The sequence below is a fragment of the Grammomys surdaster genome, unplaced genomic scaffold (genome assembly GCF_004785775.1).
Source record: "Grammomys surdaster isolate TR1022 unplaced genomic scaffold, NIH_TR_1.0 126028, whole genome shotgun sequence".
NCBI classification, from domain to species: Eukaryota; Metazoa; Chordata; class Mammalia; order Rodentia; family Muridae; genus Grammomys; species Grammomys surdaster.
In genome coordinates this window covers 3,431,732-3,444,873 of record NW_021620841.1, presented here as the reverse complement: position 1 = coordinate 3,444,873, position 13,142 = coordinate 3,431,732, and the positions used below count along the sequence as shown (strand labels likewise).

The 13,142-nt window shown below is 37.1% G+C and overlaps 1 pseudogene; it reads right to left on the bottom strand.

Annotated features, from left to right (window-relative positions):
* Positions 1-1,564: 1,564 nt before the first annotated feature.
* On the bottom strand, positions 1,565-2,872 carry LOC114610105 (annotated as a pseudogene).
* Positions 2,873-13,142: the final 10,270 nt, after the last annotated feature.

Sequence of the window (13,142 nt, the reverse complement as noted above, 5' to 3'; positions counted from 1 at the left end):
CTTAGTTGGAGTAGGAGTGTCTTAGTTGGAGTAGGAGTGTCTTAGTTTGAGTAGGTGTGTCTTAGCTGGAGCAAGTGTGTTACTAGGGGGGGGGCTTTGAAGTTTTCAACGCCAAGCCAGGCCCTGCGCTATGCTCTCCACCAGCCTGATCACAGACAGATCCATTTGTAAAGCTCTCTGCTCCTGCTCTGGCACCATGCCTTCCTGCCACCATGATCTCTGTCATGATGATAACGGACTATCCCTCTAAAACTGAAAACAAATGAGTCCTTAATTAAGTGCTACCTTTTCTAAGAGTCGCGTTCGTCATGGTGTCTCCTCACAGCAATAGAACAATGACAAAGACAGCCCACAAAAGGATCACACTGTACTTGATAGCAACCTCCTAGAGGCAAAATGGAGAGGGGAAAGGAAGGGATGGGAAGGGAGGGTTGTGGAGGGGTAATAGAAGGGAGATATCATTTGTAATGTAAACGAATAAAATGATTTTAAAAATCACTTTTTAAATACTACCCTTGTATTCCTTACTGACCAGGACAATTGACTTGGGATAAAGTAAGAAATAAGGAATCTCCATGCTATTTGTTGAGGGGTTTATGAAATAATTAGAATGGGTTCAGAAGCAGGAAATTAGTATATGATGTATCCTCAAGAAGAAATGACCCTATACATTTGTATGTTTTAAATGTATACAGAAACAAAAAAGGAAGGAAATCTGTATTGTGAACTGTTTTGGAAGGTGTTCATTTTCTTTTTTTATTTTTTATTTTTTTAGCAAAGTTTAAAATTTTTTTATTGCTTTGAAGCACCAAATTTATAAAAATTAACATGTCAACCTATTCAAGATTAATAATTTACAATGACATGATAGACGGGTGTATTCAGTTCACATACTACCCTTATACTGTATGCTAAAAACATGGGATTCAACATGATTACAAATAGGTACTGTCTAAAAACTGCAAATGTATACATTTTACAACACCTCCCCCCTTTTCATTCTTTATTCCAAAATATTTCATTAACAACTGTTTAATGAAGCCATTGTGACATATTTCATGGGTAACTGACTTAAAATGTTTGGGTCTTTAATAGTGAATTTCCTATTGATCAATGTCTGAAATACCAAAGCAAAACAAAGTCCTCTTGAAAACAGCACATTTAATGGTCATCTGGAGAAGGGAAAGTAGTGGGCACTTCATGCTGTGGAAGATTTAAAAACAAGACTTCAAGCACTCACCATCCGAACAGCCTCATATTCTGAAGTTTCAAACCCAATTTATATATATACCTACGTAAAAAACACATCCACAAGTGTAAAACTGGTCATTTGTTTACAAAGTGCAGTGTATGAGCACAGCAAATTCAAAGACACAGTGAGCTTCTCTGCTGTAGACCTCCATCTCCATTCAGTTTTGCTGCACAGCACAACAGACTGTAATGAAGCTTGGCCCTAACACCTGCCAGTAATGGCATCTTAGCAAGCATGAGACCTGGAAAGTCCGCTCATTGTCCAGTAAGTACATCATTTATAACCAGTAAGTACATCATTTATGACCTGGTATCAGTAATCCCTACACAGATTACTGCTTTGCAATGAATTCTGTATGGTTTGCATATCCTTCAGTAACTGAAGATTTTTCCTGCTTTTTTCTCTGGGTCTCTGTTTGGTCAGATCCCTCTTACTTGTGGTCCTTGTGACTCCAGATGAACGACTGCTGCTATATCCTTCTTCATCAAGAGTTTTTTTGTTAACTTTTAATTCCTTCTTCTGTTTATCTGTGTTTTGTTTTTCCAGCTGGGCTTGGTATTTTCGAACTTTAGTTATCTGGTTGGCCTTTGCTTCCATTCTTCCCACTAATGCCTCCAATTCACACTCCAGGTTATCTTTCAGTTCTACACTTGGTGATTCCTGTATGAGTTTAGTAAGCTGCTGCTGATCAAAGCTCATTTGCCCAAATTCATCCTGTAAAGTCTGTAAGACGTCCGAAAGTTCTTCATTAACACTGCTGGAAGGAGGCGTCACTGACTTCTTACTCTTACTACCTCGTGAACAAGCTTGCTTTGCCAAGGGAACACTGTTAACAACTCGCATCATTGCACAGGGCTTTACTGCGGTGTTTCATCAGATGCAAGACACGCTGAACATTGGCTACCACGGCATGGCTGGGATTGGTGAACGTTCCAGCAACAAAAAGGCGTATCACCTAAGCACAATCTGTAATGTGCCTGTGCACCAAAATAGTTCCTAGAACCTTTCTTTTCTGGTGGTTTTGACTTTTTTTTTTCTACTGCTGGTTGGAACACATAAAGTAGCCTTATCTTCAAAAATAAGTCTATTTGCTTCTAGACCACTCTGTAACTGTGTTTCTAAGACTGATATTCTCTCCATCTCTGCATGCTTTATCATATTTCGCATGTATTCTGATTGCTTTTCTAAAAGATTACATTTATTTTCTGCAGCCACCAACTGGAATGCCAGTTCTGGATAGATTTTAGTTTCCTTTATAATTAAGCACACCTTGATTGTGCTTTGATTCTTCGTTCTTTGAATTCTCTCTCTCTCTCTCTTGTATCTGTTCATCCAACACTTTCTTATACTCAATTGTTTCCCTGGACAAGGTTTTCACACTTTCTTCTGCCTGAATCCTTTCCAGCTCAAGGCGTCGAATTTATCTTGAAGATTCTTAAGAGCAGAAAATATGGCTCTGCTGTTGCTTTCCGGATAGGCAAATGTGGGCTTATTTGGGGAGCGTCTGAGATCACTGTTAAGGAAAGGCTTATCAGGTGGATATAATACATATGGAGATGAAGAATGGTGAACCATATTTCCACTAGACTTTGATGCTTCAGCAGAATTTACCAATAGTGAATGCACTCACCACCTTGATTCTTGACGAGCACCCCAAACACCCAAGGCCTTGCTTTGGATCTCAGCTTCATGTGATTCTTATTGCATTTATTTGTGGAATGTTTATGTGTAGGGGAGGAATATGTAAAAGTGCCAAGGCTGCAGGACTGGAGGTCAGAGTCAGTTCTCTCCTTCCTCCAAGTGAGTTCTGGGGTTCGAACTCAGGGCATCAGGCTTGTTCAAGAACGCATTACCTGATGAACTACCTCCTGGGCCCCGATTTTAGCCACATTTAAAAAGAGAATTCAAATAGCTTTCTCTTGAAAACTTGTAGTTTTGATTTCTTTAAATCCAGCTTACCTTATTCCAGCCAGCAGTACAACTTTCCTCTAAATTGGCACTGTAGGATTAATTAAGGATATTAGGAAGAAATAGACATAAAGGCCATTTTTGAATTCTTTTCACATTCTCTCACAGTACAGTAATTGGGGTTGGTAACAGAATTTACACCAAGGACGCCAAAAAACATAGATGTCAGTAATTAGCAAGTTTAAGGGCTAACCTTGCCATTGACATGGTCAGCACATTCAAGAGAGTTCCACCGTTGTTTTCCTCCTCTAATGCTATAATTTAGAAGGGGAAAAATGGTATGATTCAAATGAGATCTTTCTGGTCCAAAGCATGAATTTCTAAAATTAGTTAGGGCAAATTATGCTTCTCTAGAGTGGACTCCCCCAAACCCCAGCCAGCTTCTCACCTTTCTGACTCTTCAGGTACTGGTTGAACTCTTATCATTTGAGTAGACCTTTCTGGATCTTGACTTTCCTGGCTCTTAGACCTCTCTGAATCTGTACAGATCTCAGGCAGATCTGCTTGCTGTACTGCAGTGTGTTCACAAAGTTTCCTCCCCTGAAGATTTTTAAGAACTTTCGTTTCTTGTTCAAATCAGCCACTCATGTATTAGATCCACTTAAGGCTTTATGATAGCTTCTCGGAAATTTTACTGTAAATGAAAAGAAAATGGACAAACGAAAGTTTTAACTCTGCATTAGTGTCTCATGGTGCCTATTATCTAGGATGCAATATGGATCAACTATGCCATATCAAGTATAATAACTATTTTAATCAAGGCTTTCAAGCTGGAGCTGTCCTCCACAGTGGAGAGAATAGGAAAATCTCATGTCCTTACCTAGGTAAGATAAGGTAGGTACATTTTGGTTAGCTTTTATTTATCCTATCAGTTCTTTTCTCTCTCTCTCTCTCTCTCTCTCTCTCTCTCTCTCTCTCTCTCTCCCTCCCTCCCCCCTCCCTCCTCCCTCTTTCTTTCTTTCTTTCTTTCTTTCTTTCTTTCTTTCTTTCTTTCTTTCTTTCTTTCTTTCTTTCTTTCTTCTCCAGACATGGTTTCTCTGTGTAGCCAGACTGTCTCACTCTGTAGACCAGACTGACCTTGAACTCAAAGATCTGTCTGCCTCTGCCTTTCAAGTGCTGGGATTAAAGGCATGTGCCACCAGTTCCCTGTGTAGTCAATTTTATTTTTGATAAGGATATTGCTTTGAATATTTAAGATTGAGCTAGCCCATATGGTAAACAATCCAAGGATTATTCCCAAAGCCCACTCACCAGAAACAAACAACTACAAAGCCTTTTAAGTATATGCACACACTGGCTTGAATGTGTGCATGTGACATAGACATAGAAAACCAGGCTCACCTACATATTCAAAACCTCAATTATTATGCATATATTGTATTCAATTGCAATGCTATTGCTATACTTATGAGAACAGAGCTATATAATCTTTCTTGCCTAGCTTCAAAACATTTCATCAAAATGTTGAATTTATTTGCAGAGTTTTACTAGAATTTTACTCTTAAATATTACCCCCCCACACATACACAAACCACTTCTTTTTATTTGTACTGCACTGGTGACATAGCTTGGTGGTTAAAATTGCTTGCTTCCAAACATGATGCTCTGCATTTGGATCCCACAACTCATTAAAAAGTAGAGTGCGGGCAAGCACCAATAGCCTAGCACTGAAGCGTGCATATAAGACAGTGTTCCTGGGGTTTATTAGCTATGAGTCCAACCCAAAAAACAGGTTGGTCTACCCTAAGTCTCTGTGAGAGATCTTGCTTCGGGAACTAGGCAGAGAACGACAGAATAAGACACCTCTGACCTCTAGACTCTGGAAGTCAAAGGTTCATGCATCCTTTCTCCCACACACTCAGAGAGCATCCTTCTATTTGTAGCTATATGAATGTGAGTTCTATTTATCTGCAGCCTTCTACACTCTCCAGCATCTATCTAGATACTGGTTTTGTTGGTTATTTTATTACACCAAAAAAAAATAACATAGGAGCATACAAAGCACATGGAAAACTTCAGCAAGATATTGAAATGCCTCAATTTTCAAGTAAAAAGAAACCTATCTCATTAAATGGCTAAAATATAAAATTTAAAACAATAAGGAATATGACTTTTTGTTAATTGTAATTCAAAGACTATTTTAAAAGTTAGAGCGTGCACTGCTCTCTACTGGCCTTATCGTTATTGCAACTATAACCAGTGTCGTATTTGTAGTTAGGTGAGGTGATGAATTCTGTTTGTACCAAAGGGCTCATAGAAGTTTAAGGTCTATTGATTTATACAACATAGCTATAGATATACTATAGATGTGCATAATAACTCCTTGTACTTTTATAGTACAGTCAGTTGAGGAGTCTGTAAATATGCAGTTAGCAAACAGACTTACACATAATTATCTACTAAAGAGAAAATACCAAATGGTAGCTATAGACCATAAGTTTAAGGCAAGATGTGTTTCAGTTCAGCTAATAAATGTTGACAGTGGTTAAAGTGTTTGCTTCCTCTTTCCCTAGAGAAACAAGGAGCAGGGTGGGCAGCTATGCATATTCAGCAACTTACCTTGTGATCACCACAATGGACTCCTTGTTCTGTTCCCTTCCTGCATAATTTCCCTTCCAGAACTTCATTAGTGGTCTTTGAATGCATAGGAAAACATTTTAACACTAGTAGTTACAAAAGTCATGGGTGGAGGGAAAATTTTTAAAATAACTCCAAACTTCATCAAGGATGAAGATGAAATTTCATTCAACAATACTATAGACATATATTCAGTGTCCCAGTGAGATTTCTGGTATTTGTGGAAGGATTACTCAGTTGAAACAGTTGCAAGTGCTGTTAAATCAGGAAATGTGTATAGTGTAATTTACACTAGTGTAATTTGTGGAATGGGTGTGTAAATTGATCTGAGGATTCAAACGGTTCAGAAAAACACATTAGGGATTTATGATTTTATCCCAAGAGAAACAGAAGGCAATAATGAAAGTACTTAGGAGAGTAAATAGAATCAACATATTTTAAAAGAATCGTTTGAACACAATGTGTAGAGTAACTGGGCCACAGGCAATAGGTATAAATTTGAAGAGAACCATTTAAAAAGCTATCCAAGAATTCAGGTGAGAGTATTTTGGTGTCTTGAACCAAGAATATGGAATTGAAATTTGGAAAAGGGAATGCATACCAGACATGTTTGGCAGTCATTGTTGACAGTCTTGGTAAAATCTTGGAAACAAGAAAGAAGCAAAGGAGACAAGATATGAAAAAAAAAAAACAACCTTTTTTGTAAATGTTGATTTTATTTCCTCAGATGAAGGGATGAGATGAGAGCCTTACCCAAGCTGTGCAAATACACTGCTTGGGCTGAGCCCAGAGCATTTCCTCTGTTCTAACTATCCCTAAGTCTAGACTTGGAAGCTTGTAGCCTCCCTCCAAACAATCTAATCTTCTAAGCTCACTGATTCAATCTGGTTTTTCTCAGCTTCTGACTGAATTGCTCTGCCTGGCCTCTTACTACTTTGACAATATAGTCTAATCTTCTGGCTCATTCTCATTCTCTGGCTCATGCTGTTTTCACTTGTGTCTAGCTCATTCTTTCTGCCACCCCTCTCTGTAAAACTGTCCCAGTAAAACTGTCATACATGCACACCCTCCTTTCTTTTCTAAGTAGCCTCTCTTGCTTGTGCTGGTCTCAGCAGTGTTGGGCTTATCCTATCTCTGACTCATTTAGTCAAATCTTTATCTGCTTCTTCACTTTGTCTGCCTGTTAATTAGACAGCACTTACAAACATGGCTGCTTCCTTCTATAAATTAAACTTACTTTTGTTGTTAGGTATTAAAGGTAGTAAGGGTACATCTGTATTCCAGCCAGATCATGTTGTAATCTAGGACATATCTACATTTCAGCCAGATCGTACAGACCTAGAAGGTCTTTGGATATGATCCCTTGCCAGAGCAGCCATGTTGCTGGATTAAAATTCCTCTACATCTTCCCAGGGTTTCTTGCGTGAATGTATGGATAAGTTATCTAGAGAACATGAAATTAGGAATTCCTTATAACAACAAAAACAAAAACAAAAAAGAAGATGGATTTTTCTTTGAATGAATGGAGTCTGATGTAGCTTTGAGGTATAGAAATAGCATGTTTGTGATATATGCATTGATAGCTTAGATAGTTCTAAACTAAAGCTATAAATGTGGAAATGATAAAATTATTTGAGTCAAGAAAACACATAAAGGAAAACTGCTGAATTTTAATTTAAATATATTATTAATATGCCATGAAATCTAATAATATTTTAAGCCATATAATGTAAAAAATATCAAAAATTGACCAACAATGGAAAATGAAACCCGTAGAAACCACTTAGCCCCCCAAATTTTCCTGGATAATTCACAATAGGGCTGAGACCATGTATTAACCAATACAGTGTACTTGTATTATACTACTAATATACTAGATTTTAAATTATGTAAGTAGATAGACAATGCTTGGTTTTCCACCATATAGTCACTACTTGGCATAGAACTGATATTTAATAAATATATTGGGACATGAAAGAATATATGTTTCAAACCAATCCCAATTATCATAATGTTACTTTGCGCTTTGTAAATATTATCCTTATATGATTTAAATGCTGATTTCTGTACCCCCTATATCTGGTTGCGATTCTTATTATTCCATAAACTTTGACTCATCCCCAGGTTATACCTACCACAATATAAATAAGTTGCTATATCATGTGTTTAGGGAATAATGACATGATCAATACAAGTTCAATTCTTAAAACATATTTTCTATCTGTTGTTGGTTAATACCACCAATATAGAGCCTAGAGCCAAGCACAATAATATTTGTTATCTGTAGATCAAATTAGTAGCACACCGGTGCATGGAGAGGCTTGGGTCTAATTCTAAACACTCAGGATTTCTTAGCACCCTTCAACTTTCCTAAAATATCTACATATATAACCAGAAATGATTGTATGCTTCTTTGAAATCATTCTGATTTTTGTAGTTGCTTTTATCTCCAAATAGTATTAAAACGTGGCACCAGTGAAGTATTACGGATCTGTAAATTGAAAAGTAATGAAATTGAAAGACATATATTGTTGTTGTTGGTGGTGGTGTGTGTGTGTTTGTTGCTGAGAATTGAACCTAGAGCTTCATATATACTAAATAAAGTAGTCTGCCTCTGAGCTACATCCTTATTCTGAAATAGCACATTTCCGGTAGAGACAGAACAAGACAGAGACAAAATGCCAATATTTTAAGAGGAATAGAGGTATAAAGGGAGAACAGTGAAGAGACTGCTTCATTCCAGATGAACGAAGATAGTTTCGCTTTCACTGTAGAATGAAGATGAACTTCAAAATAATGATATGATCATTCAGTTAAAATGTTTGCAGGAAAGTGAGCTAGAGGAAAAGAGTGTGACTGTGAGGATTCATCAGTTCTGTAGCAATTACCATTAACACCAATCTCATAATTACAGGGGAAGCCGGGGAAAACAGAACCTGCACCTCACTGAACCTGCAGAAATTATATCATCAAGCAGGAATCCTGTAACTTCCATACCTCAAGCTTTTCACATGTTCACCAAGGATATCCCCCAGAATCATATTTGATATATATGTTTGGCATTTATATTCTGACTATTGGACATAGAAATCACAGGCATATATTAAATACATATGTAAAATATATATGTATATATTTGAACATATATTGTATATATATTTGCATATATATATATACATATATATATATCATCTAGGTTTCACTTCTATGTAGAGGGTATATAAACAGTGCTCATGAGATGGTCCATCAACATCTGGTGTCAGTGGGGCTTTCACACTGGTTGATGTAATAAAATATTTAGAGGAAAAAAGAGATGGCGAATGAGCAAGTTAACAGTTTTCTGGAAGTGTGGCTCATAACTAGCGATGTGAGGAACACATGCTGAGTCGATGCGCATGTGGGTGGAGGTGAGTGCCAGGTTAATTGTTGCATTCAATATCATTCAGAAGAAAACAATAAGAGATACAATTGCAGCGTTTATATCCCTGCCTTTCAATTTTATTCATCCCTTTATTGCTTTTACTTTTCTGTTCCTATTATTTGTCTCTCATGTTTGATATTACTTCCCTCCCCTTTCTCCCCGAATTTCCTTTTGAAAGGATTTAGTTCGTAAGAGAAATCCTTTCCAGATGACTTAAAAATAAAGAAAATACCATCTATTCATTTTCCATATAGAGTTGGAAAGATAGGTCCATGGAAAATATTATCATGTTGTCTGCTTGAAAAAATAGATCTTTTGCAGGGAGAAGTGTGCTGCAAGACATCTCCATTGTCTGTTCTGGTTATAGGACAGCGACAGGACCAAGCCTGTGGGCAACGTTAATTATTACCTGACAGGTCATTTTTCTTTCTTAGTAGCTTTCCAGCCTTTGGGACCCACTTCCCTATTTGATTATGGATGTTTCTTCCATGTAATGAAAGAACTCTGACGGCAGGTACACAGCTTCCCATTCTTCAGGAAGGTTCATCTTTATGGTGTGATTTAGAGGCGAATGATGACACAGTCATGTGTTAAAGATTCTACACCCTAACGTGACACCAACGTCAGGCTGAAAGTCTCCTTGTGTTCAAAGCTTCAAATTACTGTAAAAATTTCTTAATCAGAAAGCTCACAGTAATGTAAGCTCAAGCAGTCTGCCTTTTACTTATTGTCTATGTAATTTCTTTTATGCATCCTTTCTCAAAATGGCTCATAACCATGCTTAATTTTACTTGTATATTTGTAATCAGCATTAATGTTGACTCTCCTAATTCTTGATATTTGAGAAACTCATTGTTTATATCTGATACTCCCTCAAGGGACATGTGTCAAAGGCTTGGAGGTTGTCTGATTGGCTTTCGGGATGTGAATGGAGTTATAAGTGCTTTAAACTCACAGGTGGGTTAATCCGTTTACAATGAGTTATGCATTAGTGATTGATTTATACCTTCCATGACTTTATTCACTGAAGGTAAAAACTAGGAGATGGTGCCTGCTTCAAGGGATGAGTTCATGCAAGGCATGGCTTTGAGGGGTGTACCTTAATGCCCAGCTTCATTTCTTTCTTCATGACTGTTCCCCAATGTCATTAAGTGATGAGACCTTTCCTCCATCATGTCCTGCTACCATGATATTTCTGCTTTGTTACTGCCCTAAAACTGGAAATATCTGAGGCTATCGGTCCACATTGTTCTTTCTGCAGGTTCTTCCATGTAGATATCTTGGTGTAGCAACAGAAAGTTGATTGGACATTCTATTCTTGTATTTGAAAACAATTCATACTAATGACTCATTGTTGGCAGAAAAAAGGAAATATAAAATCGTTTCTGAACTGTAAATTGCTGTACCCTTTAAATACAAAAGAGCATTTGGAGGTCACATTGTTGCCAAATGCAGGAACCTACATAACTTTTCTTGTTACTCTGACAAAAATGTTAGTGTTTAGCTTGGTTTAACCTTTTTATTCAGTTTAGGACCCCAATCCATGGGATGCTACTATTTAGTGTAATTCTATCTCCAATGATCTAATCTAGAAAATCTGTCATAGAGACACCTAGAGGAACGTCTCCTCTCTATGTATATCCTCTCAAATAAAAAACTAATGTTAAAAATCATAAGCTCGACTTCCATCATTACAATTTTTAACGTTTGATTAAATGCACCATAATTGTACACATTCATGACCTAGTGTGTGATGGTATAGATACGTACATATGCTCTATAATAATTAAATCAAACTATATGGCTTTTACATAATCTGAAACACAAGTAATACTGTTTATCTCTGCCTCAACCTTTCAAAGAGTGCATTGAAAAATAACTTTCCACTGAAAAAAATTTGAGAGGTATTTTATGGAAATAAATTTCAAAATCTACAAGGTTCTGAGATCACATATATTCAGACTGAAGTTACTTTTCTTCACAATTATGCTTTTGGGTGAAAAATCCTATTTTGAAGAAAAACCATTTAAAATTGTCATTGAACTTATAAAAAAACTTGAGTGCTTTCTGTGGCTGAAAAGCTTATATTATTATATTAGTTCATTAAGCTCATGGGTAATTTTGAAGACTCTCTGTATAGAAAATGTGATTATTTGGTCATTTTTCTGCATACAAAATGATTTAAAACAATTAAAATCTGTTAAGATACCTTTCTGAACCTCAGCAGTATCATTATTAATACAGGCAAAATCTTTTCAGATGTGCACTATTGCGATGAGAATGCAGAAATTTTTGTTTTCCTGCAGAAGACACCCTGGTTAAACATCTTCACCTTCTTGGCATGAACTTCTTGCTTCCTCAGCAATTTACTAAGAATGCCATGGCATCACTCATGACTCAGATTTTTTCATGTGGATAAAATACAAACTGGGCAATCAGCCATTGTCTTATTCTACTTATGCTGTTGGAATATTGGATAGTTAAGACCCAATAATTTTTACTTGAAAGATAAAGTGTAAAAATATAAAAACAGGATAGAAATAAACACAAATGATTCCCAAGGTTGATGACAGACAAAAATGTGTTAGAGCCAAACACATCATCTCTGTTGTCCAATCATAAATAGAAAATACCACAGTAATAGATACTCAAATTACATTTTTATAATTCTCACTATATACTAGAATTTGCCCATTAAAGTTCTAAAAACTGACTACTAAGATGTAATTTGGCGTATCTTAAATTTATCTGTAGATTTCAGCAAGAATTGTTTTAAATTGTGTCTGTATGTGTCTACATGCAAGTGTGTGTGTGTGTGTGTGTGTGTGTGTGTGTGTGTGTGTGTGTGTGTGAAGATTACAGGTCATTCTTACATGTCATTCCTAAGGTACACTCAACCTTATTTATCTATTAATCGATTGATTGACTAATTAATTGTGTATGAGTATTATGTCTACATATATATATATATCTTTGCACTACATGTGTATCTGGTGCCTGCAGAGGAGAGAAGATGGCAGACTATCTCCTGAAACTGCAGTTATAGATGCTTATGAGTCATTATGTGGGTGCTGGGAATGGAAACTGGGTCCTCTAAAAAAGCAGTCAGTGTCCTTAACCACTGAGCAATCTTTCCAGCCTACAACTTTCTATTTAATTTCACATGTTTGTCTGGGTAGTATGTTTGAATGTGTGTATGTGTGTTCATATGTGAGTGCACATGTGTGCATATAGAGGACTGAAGATGATGCCGAATGTCTTCCTTGATAATCCTCCTCCTTAAACCTTTAGGCAGCATCTCTTGTAGACCTAGAGCTCTCCATTTTGGTTAGTCTCACTAGCCAGTTTGTGCCAGGTGTATTTTCTCTTCCTGCTCCACCTGGGCTCTGGCTAGAGGCAGGCTGCCATGAGTACACAGCATCTGTGTGGATCCAGATTTAAGCAGTTCATAGATTACCAGCTGAGTAACCACCTCTACCCGCTGACAGCCTCTTCCAACACACACACACACACACATACACAAACATTTTAAATACTATGTCTCTTATGAACTTGTAAATTTTCAGAGATCTGTCTCTGGTTCCTTAGTGCTGGGATGACATAACTAGCATCTGGCTACAAAAGAATTGATTCTGGGATGGGAAGATGACCTGGTGGGTAAAAGTGCCTGCCATGGAAGGGTAAAGACCAAGGTTTGAACTGCCAGAACTCACACAAAGTGGATGCTCCATGTCTATAATCCTGATGCTTTAAAGATGAGACGGGTGACTGCAAGAGACAAAAAGACACTAGCAATCCCCTGGGCTTATCAGCAATCAATGGAAGGAACCCTTCATCAAATATCAAGGAAGGTAAGGACTGACCCTCAAGTTAATTTTCTAACCTTACAGGTGAGTGACTTGTATACACCTCACACACACACAG